Raw genomic sequence first — 9,744 nt, 5'->3', positions numbered from 1 at the left:
AAATGTTTAAGATCCAATGGAATCATCATACAGAAGAAGAAGCTACCTAGGAAACCGAAGACTATCTTCAGAAGAACTTCCCAGACTTCCTCAAAAATTCTTAGGTATCTACCCTCTTATTACATCATTCCTGTAATCTCGGGACGAGATTCCTTTTAGGGGGAAGGTTGTGACAGCCTAGGTGTCAAATAGAGCAAGCCAATAGGAAGAATGTTTGGTGTGGATTAAATTGTGTGAAAACTAAGTAAAGTTATGAAAATAAGAGTATTTGTGTAATTTATGAAAGTAAAAGTCCTTTTATGTAATTTAGTTGAATATAAAAGTAACATCCACAAATTACCAAGGGTCAAAATGTAAAAGGTGAAAGTCATCATGACCAGTCATAAATGCTTGCAGATAAGCCCAAGATTACATAAGATTTACATTACTAAGGACAAAAACTTTATTAAGTTTGAGTTGAGTGCAAAAGTGTAAATAAAGCAATATACTTTAGGTTTCTGAACTTCAGCCCTAAAGCAAAGTTGTAGGATTTGAAAAGTTCTACAACTTCTATTTTGACCATTTCCTCATTAGAGCTTTGGATCAATGGAAAAATCTAGTTTACAAAGGAGTCCCTGAGGTTTTTGCAATTTCCAATGAGGTCCCTCGGACCTCCTCCACTCGTCTTCCTCCTCTGTTACATGCTCTGCTTCGCCCGCTGCTCTTCTGCCGCCGGTGTCAGCGCCGCTTTCCTGGCCATGTGCTGAGCCCCGGCCGTTCCCCGGTGCCACCTCCAGCTCCTAGCCGCTCCACGCGTCACCGGGACGCCGGTCATCGCCCTAGCTCCTCCTCCCTGGCTCTCTCTCGCGCGTGCCACGCCGCCCCGTGGCTCTGCCGTCCGCCACCTTGCTGTCGTAGAAGCTGCCTGTGCACGCCCCCTCGCCCCTTCTTTTCTGATTCAAGAGTAGCACTAACTTCTTCTCTTCTCATTCCACTTGCTCGCTTGCCTTCCGATCGCCCGGAGTCCAGAACACCACCGCCGCCTCCTTCCTCGACTCCGGTGACCTCCTGCTCACCGTGGGCAGCCCACTCCAGTCCACCCCGCACCACTATGACCCCCTAGGAAGCTTCCCCTCACCTCACTGATGCTCCCAAGCCACTCCCCATGGCCGGACCTCCACCGGAACTACTTCGTCGTCGATCCCCTCCTCGCCGGTAAGCTTCTGTCGCTGTCGAGCTCTTACCTCCGCCCCTCCTCCGTCCAAATTGACCACCCCAACAACTTCCCCTCGTCCTGCTGCAGCTGTCAAGCCCGAGCTTGGCCATCCTCCTCGCCGGGACCCCCCTCACCGACGAGCTCCCCTCCGCTGCCGCGGCCTCGGCCGCCGTGGGAACCCCACTTCCGGCCATCCCCTCCCCTTCCAAAGATCCCCAGAAGGTGCGCCTTGAGCTCCTAAGGCTCGCTGACCACTTCTTCTCCAGCCCCCACCACCCCTTCACCAGAATTTGGCCGGCAATCATCCCTGCTCTTCTTCCCCGATGAGCCAAGGGTATAGTTGTGAAGATTTCAAAAGATTTAAGGGTCTCCCTGTAAAGTTCTAGAGCCCCCCCCCCCCCAATTCAAAAGCTGTGAACTTCAAAAATATGTAGAAAATTGTAGAAAATTTAGAAAAATGTCAAATAAGTTTTGTTGGAATTCTTAAGTTAAACTCAACTTCTTTCATATAGTAAGTTTGAACTGTATGTGTGTAGTTTTTGATCTAAATTAAATACTAGGAAATGAGTGTTTTATTTGTATCTCTTGTTATATGCATGTGTTATAGCTGAATTTTGGAACTTAGATTGTATGTCACATGTATAGCTTTGTGTAAAAATATCGAGTTCTTTACTGCTCGTTTGCTTAGAAATTCAAGTACTTTTGTTGTATATTGATAGAAAGTTCATAATTTAAGTCTAGATGCATTCCTTCATGTTTAAAGCTGAAAATTTTACCTTAGCTTTGCTTCTGCATGCTTAATCCAAAATAAAACTTTGAGAGTCAGAATCCAAGTATAACTCTAGTAGTGAATTTAAATTTAGATTCAAAGAAAAATTCATGAACCATAGCTCTAGTTCATGAAAAGTTATGAAAATATTTTGAGATATTGCTCTTGAGTAGTGTAGCATGACCACAAATTCTTAACCCATGATCAGGTGCAGAACAACTAAAATAAATAGAAATTGATAAATAAATCCATATTAAATGATAACCTAAAGTTATTAAAGATAATTAGCTAATCAAATAAATAAAGGTGTTAAAGATAATTAATTTAATTATCTAAGATGATCAAACATGTTGCCTTATGCAGTTAGTTAAATGTTTAGGATTACCACCCATGTTACTTAATGTAACTAAGTGGTTTAATTAATTCCTGATAAATGACTGCCCAGTAAAGGGCAGCTGTGTTATTTGCTGTTATGTAATGTTTTATTCAGTGGATTGCAACTTTATCGTGAAGTAGAATAACAATCTATGCATTTCCTAAACTGCATCATTTTCATCACATGTAGACTCGACACTTCTCGCTGACAGAGATTATGAGATTCTCCCGAAACCTGAAGTGGAGACCTCTGAAGACTCCGGGAACATCGTCGGAGAATTAACTGAAGCCCCGAACCCGAGTTCGGAAGAATTTGTTAACATCTCTGACCCCAGCCCCGCTAGTGAAGGCAAGCCCCGGATATAAACCTACTACATTATTTACAATGCAATCTACCTTTATATATATATATTTACTTGTGCATTAAGTTCTTAGGAACTGTCTCGAAACCCTAGATGCATATCCCTAGGAACCAATGTACTGAATATTAGAACTTGAGTCTGACTAATGCTCCGCTAATAGGACCAGTAGAAGTCGAGTGATTTCCAGTCACTCGCGCGATATAAGAATTGGTTGCTTACATACTGCAATCACTATAAGGATGACGGACGGGGTTATGTGTAGTATCTTGGAAAGAAATTATACCCCGTCTGTGTTGATGGATTTGGTTAAGGTCGCAGTGTGTGGTAGTGGCAGTTAAGCGTTTGAAAGTACTAGCTACATGCCGTAAAATATGGTAAGCGGTAAGCTTAGTAACCAATCGGCCCGGCAAGTGGACTCGTCTCCCACCACTCGACTTTTATTTTATGTTTACACGCACCGACTGTGGGAGTACATTCTACAGAGCAGACAGGAATACGTATGTCCTGCACATTGGATGTGCGTATGATCCTACAGTCACTTGTGGTGGTATTGTTCCACGACCCGGAATGAAAGGCAAACGGTTGCTTCGGAACGACCTGTTGGTATTCCAAGCGTGTGAGTTAGGTTTACCTTGCAAGGGTTGAAATTTTGATTCAGAATCATCCGTTTCTCGCGGAGATTGAGACTGCTTAACTCTTTTGCCACATAGAGTAACAAGAGAAACCTTATGAGGAATAATACTGAGATATGTTTTAAAGAAGCTCTACCTTGCTTGAGTAGTTGTAGGTGCTTACCTAGAATAATTAAAGGAACTAGAAACTGAAAGCTAAAATATGAAATCAAGGATCTACTCTTTGTTGCTTTTCAGCAGAGACAAGACCCAAAACCCTATTAAAGCCTTCATGGTCTATTTATGGGCTAAGTATACCCTAATTCCGGGTAAGCCTTGCTGAGTATTAGAGTACTCAGCCTTGCAATATGATTTTATTTCAGGTAATGTCTCTGAAGACTCTACTTTCCCATGCCTTGGCCCTATGCTTTGCCTGATGGTTGATCCGTGGAGTGGGACCCGTCCCTGGCCAACACCGATCCTAACGAGTGATGTCATGCCATGGCTTAGCATGATGTCCATACTGGCGACGTGTATAGTTATCGTACTTTGAATTCCGCTGCTGTGAACTGGAATCTTTAAACTGGTTTGTAATAACTTCTATCAGTCTAGTAATTATGCTATTCTAAAAACACCTGTAATATAAGTGCCTGTGATGTAAAATATGATGGTGATTGTATCTCTGGACTCGCCTTCCTGCGAGGTACCTTGTTTGATCCTGAAGTCGGTGGTTTATCGGGACGTTACCCAATAGGCCACGGGGTTACACCGTTTGAAGTATGTTGGAGCCCTTGCGATAGGACTTGCGTACTTGAGCCGGTGTAATTCAGGTTGGTTCTACCACAGCCCCTCGCCGCCAGCAACCCTAGTCGCCGGAATTTGGCCGGCAGTCGCCGTTCCCATGCACAAAGGACCCTTTTGCTTCGATTTCAATATTTCTGAGAAGATTTCTTTAAAATCTTAGGGACTCATTTGTAAACAAGAACTAGAACTTTGAAAACCAATCTATTAACTTTGAAAATGCAAAACAACTCACAGAAAAATCCTAAACATACATGTTGTGGACTCCTTAAGTTAAGATCTACAACTTTATAAAAGAATCTTGGACTATTTCCACATAATTTTAGCTATAGATTTAAATCAAGCTTAAATATATTTTAGTTGTTCCAAGAGTTTCAAGAAAGAACTACTCATGAAATTTGGATGGTAGCTTCTGTATTGAGAGTATTCCCTTTCATAAAAATTTCATGCACTGAATTTAATCACAACTAGATGTTTCGTGTACTTTTTGTTCTATGCTAGATCCAATTAAACTAAAATGTTAGCCTCTGATCCTTGCATAAGAAAAATCTACAAAATTTACAATAGCCTACTCATGCAAGTAAGTTTGTTCAGTAAAAAGTTGAGCACCAATTCTTGCATGGTTTTTTCAGATGCGTATACACATGTGAGTGTAGAGCGAGGCTCTGTAGTCGGGTAAGGTGATCCTGATCCACAACCCGGAAAGAAAGGGGAAAAGTTGTTTGGGGTGACCCTTCGGTACTCTAGTCGTGTGTGTTAGGTTTACCTTGCACGGTTAAGAAATTCGATTTGACATTTCTCGCGGTAATTGAGACTACTTAATACTTCTGCCACATAGAGTAACAAGAGGAACTATGGCTATGATGAAACTTGTTGGATGATTAAATGTTTTCCACCATGTTTGGTTAGAGATAGATGCTCACTTAGAATGGTTAAATGAACTAGAATATTGAAAGCTAAAATATGAAATTAAGGACTTACTCTTTGTTGTTTTTCAGCAAAAAGAAATCCTAGAACCTTAGAGCCATGCATGCTTAGGAGTCGGTATTTACATATGAAGAGTCGGGTAAGCCTTGCTAAGTATTAGTATACTCAGCCTTGCTTGTGGCATTGTTTTCAGGTTTTGAAGAAATGATAGCTGGTTTGACCTGGCCTTGTACCTTGCCGCCTGGTTGATCCGTGGAGTGGGATCCGTCCCCAGCCAACAATGACTCTGTCAAGTGATGCCATGTATGGGCTTCATCGTGGTATCCAAATCGATGATAGATGATCGTGTTTTCTTTCTGATGCTTTTAAACTCTGAATAAAGTTTTTTATGTTTGAACTCTGAAGTATTCGTTTAATGAACTCAGCTTGTAATAAATAATTGTTAGACTTGTGAGGTAAAAATTATGGAATGTTGTAATCTCTGGACTCGCCTTCATGCGAGTTAAGTGTACGCTTTGTTTCGATCGAAATATTAAGTGGTCGCATCGGGATTTACATGACAGACTGTCAGATTACTCCATTTGACATGCATGGTATCCAATTCATCTTTATGGATGATGGTTAGCGCACTTGAGCCGGATTAATTCAGGCAGTTCTGCCACAGGGATCTTGTTGATGCTCGTTATGGATTGATTTTGACCGTTAATTTGATGCAAGAAACCATGAGAACTAACATTTCATGCCTGCATATCCAAAATAATGCCAAATCCACATGTCCCTTGGAAAATATTGCTATTTTGGAAATTAGTAGAAATGCTAGTAAAACACACTCCAGGATCCAAGCTACAAAACACCAACCAATCATGAGCAATCACGAGGATTGAATGACCCACATGAAAGCCTAAACACACTCTCAATCCAAGGCAACACCTCTCCGACCAATCAGAACGTGCCGTTCAGCCTCCCATGGATTAAAGGGCCCACCAAGCATGGAACCGACATAGGACTGCGCCAAGTCACCCAGAATCGACGTAAGGGCGCACATACCAGTCTCCTAGCCAAAGGTGGTGGCCAGGGGTCGGCCAAACCACTGGTTCGGCCGAACTGACACTGGGCCCCCTCGCCCCCAGCTTCCACGTCACGCTTCCTAGTGACGTCTAGAAGTTAGTTCTGCCTACGCCCACATGTTTTCCCTGCTGAAACCCCCTGGTCACAGCTATAAATTGTAGAGGAGGGGGTAAGAATGGGACACACCATTCACTCTCCTCTCTTGTGCTTACACTCTCATTCTTGAGCTTTAGGCTCACCTTAGAGATTTAGTGCTACCTAGGTAGTGCTTAGAAAAAAGGGAGAGAGTGAAGGGAAGTTAGGGTGGTGCCAGTCAGTCCCCCGGCGCTCTTCTCCAGCTTGTACCTTGACGGAGGCTTATCAATCATAGTAAGTGTTCATGATTTCTTTTGTGCTTTAGTCTCTTAGTTAAGTAATAGTTGTAGTCCCCTAGTTGTTTATTGGATCAATAGTTCACTAGTGTAGTGGATGCTCTAGAGTAAGATCGATTCTAGAGTTAGTAAAGGACGGTATAGACGTGGTGTCTAGATCAGACTTTACCAGTTGGTTGTCGTACATCCCATGGTTAGATGAGGTAGGTAGCAGGTGGTGACAGTCCTGTCTTTTTAGCATAACACTCCCCGTTCGGGTATATCCCAGTGCTGTATTACCGGAGCTCACCAGGTTTTGTCCTGTGAGAAGCCAGTAGCCCGACGTGAACAACTAGGACAGATCTATCTTACCTCTAATTCTTAGCCTTATCAATCCTCTCTACCCCTTTCTTCCATCCAGTGTTGTGTCCTTGGACGAACCTGAGCCTTAGATAATATATAAATGTTCCTCAGTGGATACGATACCCTGGAATACTCCTAGGTGAAAGCTACAACGGTATCTATGCGCTTTCTGATTAATTTGTGATCGTAAAAATACCCAACAGTTAGTGTAGTCCCCAACGTTTGGGTATGGTGTAGGAGTTCAGAAAGATGTAACGGGACTGGTTGTGCATCGGTGCGGGACATTCTCCGTTATATCTAGAGCCTTTGCTCTGAGCCCTAACCATGTATCTTGTTTAACCCTTGCTTGTATGAATAGATGCTTTTAGGACATTCTTTGTATGCCTATGCTCCCACTAACCTTTGGTTTATTCGTTATTCTTATCTTGAGATTGGCTTGTGTTTTGTCACATTACCCTTATCCATATCATTTATCATGACTTACCTCTGTATGAAATATAGTCTATGTCTTATTCATATTGTCCTATTCATGTACTTAGTAAACTCTTTTACACCATGTCATCCTATGGGAAAATATAAATAACAATACCCGAATACTCTATGGGTGAAATGCTACAGCGGTATATCCGTGCGCTTGCAGATTCAATCTGTCGTTAAGACATATTGGCACACATTTCTTAGCGCTGTTGCCGGGGAACACAAAACCCAGTAGCGACGTTAAGAAATGTCAACAAGCATTTCTGGTGCTGTTGCAGGGGATGACATTGGTTAAATGATTTACTAATACATAATCTTGGCAATATGTTTAAGAAATTGCTATTGCTTATACAGGTTAATGTTGCTTTTGTTTTCTCCTAATGGATGAAAATAGGGTGGTATATGACTAGTATCTCTCTGCCCACAAAATTTGTTGAAAATCCAGAGAAGCTCATGAGAAGGGTTCGACCTCGCGTCATCCCTCAAATCATTCTCTCGGGAACCAAACCAGTCATTCAAGCACCATCAGCACCTGAGCCTATGGCCGAAAAGACTCTCCATGACTTCTCCATCCCTTTCGCTGCCAACATGGCCACCGGGCCCAATGTCGACGTCGGGGACGTGAACTTTGAGCTTAAATCAAGTCTCATTTTCATGGTGCAGGCTAGCCCATTCTGCAGCAAGCCAAACGAGGACGCCAACGCACATCTTCAAAACTTCCTTGAGCTATGCGAAACCTTAGTAATATGGGGGATCACAGCTGACATCATCAGGCTCCGTTTGTTTCCCTTTTCCCTCCTAGGGAAGGAAAACAGTGGTTTTACAAGGACAAGGAAGCTGTCAACATGTGGAACAAATGTTCCCCAGCGTTCCTCACAAAATTCTTCCCGCTAGGCAAAACCAACGCCCTGCACGAGAAAATTTCAAGTTTCCAGCACACAGGGATGGAGTCAATCCCTGAAGCTTGGGAGAGGCTACAAGAGTACATCCTCACCTGTCCTCATCATGGGATGGACGAATGGCTCATTCTCCAAAGCTTCTACAATGGGCTGACTCCCACTTCAAGAGCCCACATCAACACTGCTGCTGGAGGAACCTTCCTCGACCTCACTTTCACCAAAGCAACTACATTGGTTGAGAAAATGGTCTCCAAACAAGGGTGGAGCAAAGAACGAATCCAATCCCGAACCAAGGGCATGCACACCATCAAGGAGATAGACATGCTCACCGCAAAGATGGACCTCCTCCTGAAGCGCCTGGATGAAAGGGCGAAATTCAAGGAGCACATGAACAACTACGCTCCAGTCCAAGCTATAGATTTGTACTCCGTGTGCGACGTCTGTGGAAATGGTGGACACTCAAGGAACGACTACCCTGAGACCTGTGAAGACGTGGCCTTCATGAACAACAACAACGAGTACTGTCCACAAATAGGCCAGGGGTGGTACCAGCCGTGCCCACCTTATCAAGGAAGTAATAACTACAACTCCAATTTCAATTCAAACCAACCCTCCTTAAAAAATCTTGTTCTTGGCCAAACTAAAATTAACGAATCTTTGAACAAAAAGCTTTTGGATAATGATAATACTTTGGAAAGTATAAACATAAAAATTGAAACTTTATCTTCCGCTCTTAAAAATCATCTGAGTTTGAATAAAATGATTGAAACTCAACTTGCGCAATTTGCTGCCGCCGTTCCTGTTTCTGAAAGAGTAAATGCGGTGACCATGAGGGGTGGTAAGTCCACTTGTGATCCACCAAATCCTAACCATGCAGGGATAGAAATAGAACCACAAGAGGATGAAGGGTTGTCAGGCCCGAAAAACATCAAGGAGCTCGAGAAGGAAATGGCTCCACAAGAGTTTGTTGATACGAGCTTCTTGCCGTTTCCTACTCGTAATCAGAAGAAGGTAGTGGACGAGCAGTTCCTCGTTTCATTGAGATGACCTAGAAGATACATGTTAACGTCCCTTTGATGGATGTAATGCACGTACCAACGTACGCTCACTATATCAAGGACATCACCAACAACAAGCGACCACTCCCCGTGGCAGGAGTCGTCAAACTCATAGAAGAGTGTAGCGCAGCTATACTCAACCAACCTCCAAAAAAGAAGAAGGACCTAGGCTGCTCGACGATCACTTGATCAATCAATGCACAACACTTCGGCCACGCCTTGTGCGACCTTGAGGCTAGCATCAGCGTGATGCCCAAGGTCATCTCGACAAGCTAAACTACACTCATCTCACTCCGACATCGATGCATCGCCAACTAGCCAATTCCTCAGTTCGCTATCCAGAGGAGATTGCAGAAGATGTTGTCAAACCTAGGTACATGGGACTATACATGTGGCATACTTCTCCTAAGATATGGGACATGGCCCACGCCCTACATCTGTTGTAACTACTCGTAGTGCAGTAGGACTACTCGTACAGTAATGAAACTA

The 9,744-nt window shown here is 43.2% G+C and overlaps 1 non-coding gene across 1 annotated transcript; it reads right to left on the bottom strand.

Annotated features, from left to right (window-relative positions):
* Positions 1–8,203: 8,203 nt before the first annotated feature.
* On the bottom strand, positions 8,204–8,310 carry LOC112878542. The gene has a single exon (XR_003225767.1). It is a non-coding gene; the product is annotated as a small nucleolar RNA R71 (small nucleolar RNA).
* Positions 8,311–9,744: the final 1,434 nt, after the last annotated feature.

Source organism: Panicum hallii, unplaced genomic scaffold (genome assembly GCF_002211085.1).
Source record: "Panicum hallii strain FIL2 unplaced genomic scaffold, PHallii_v3.1 scaffold_10, whole genome shotgun sequence".
Lineage (NCBI taxonomy): Eukaryota > Viridiplantae > Streptophyta > Magnoliopsida > Poales > Poaceae > Panicum > Panicum hallii.
The sequence above is the reverse complement of the archived record's forward strand: the minus strand, read 5'-3'. Positions and strand labels throughout refer to the sequence as shown.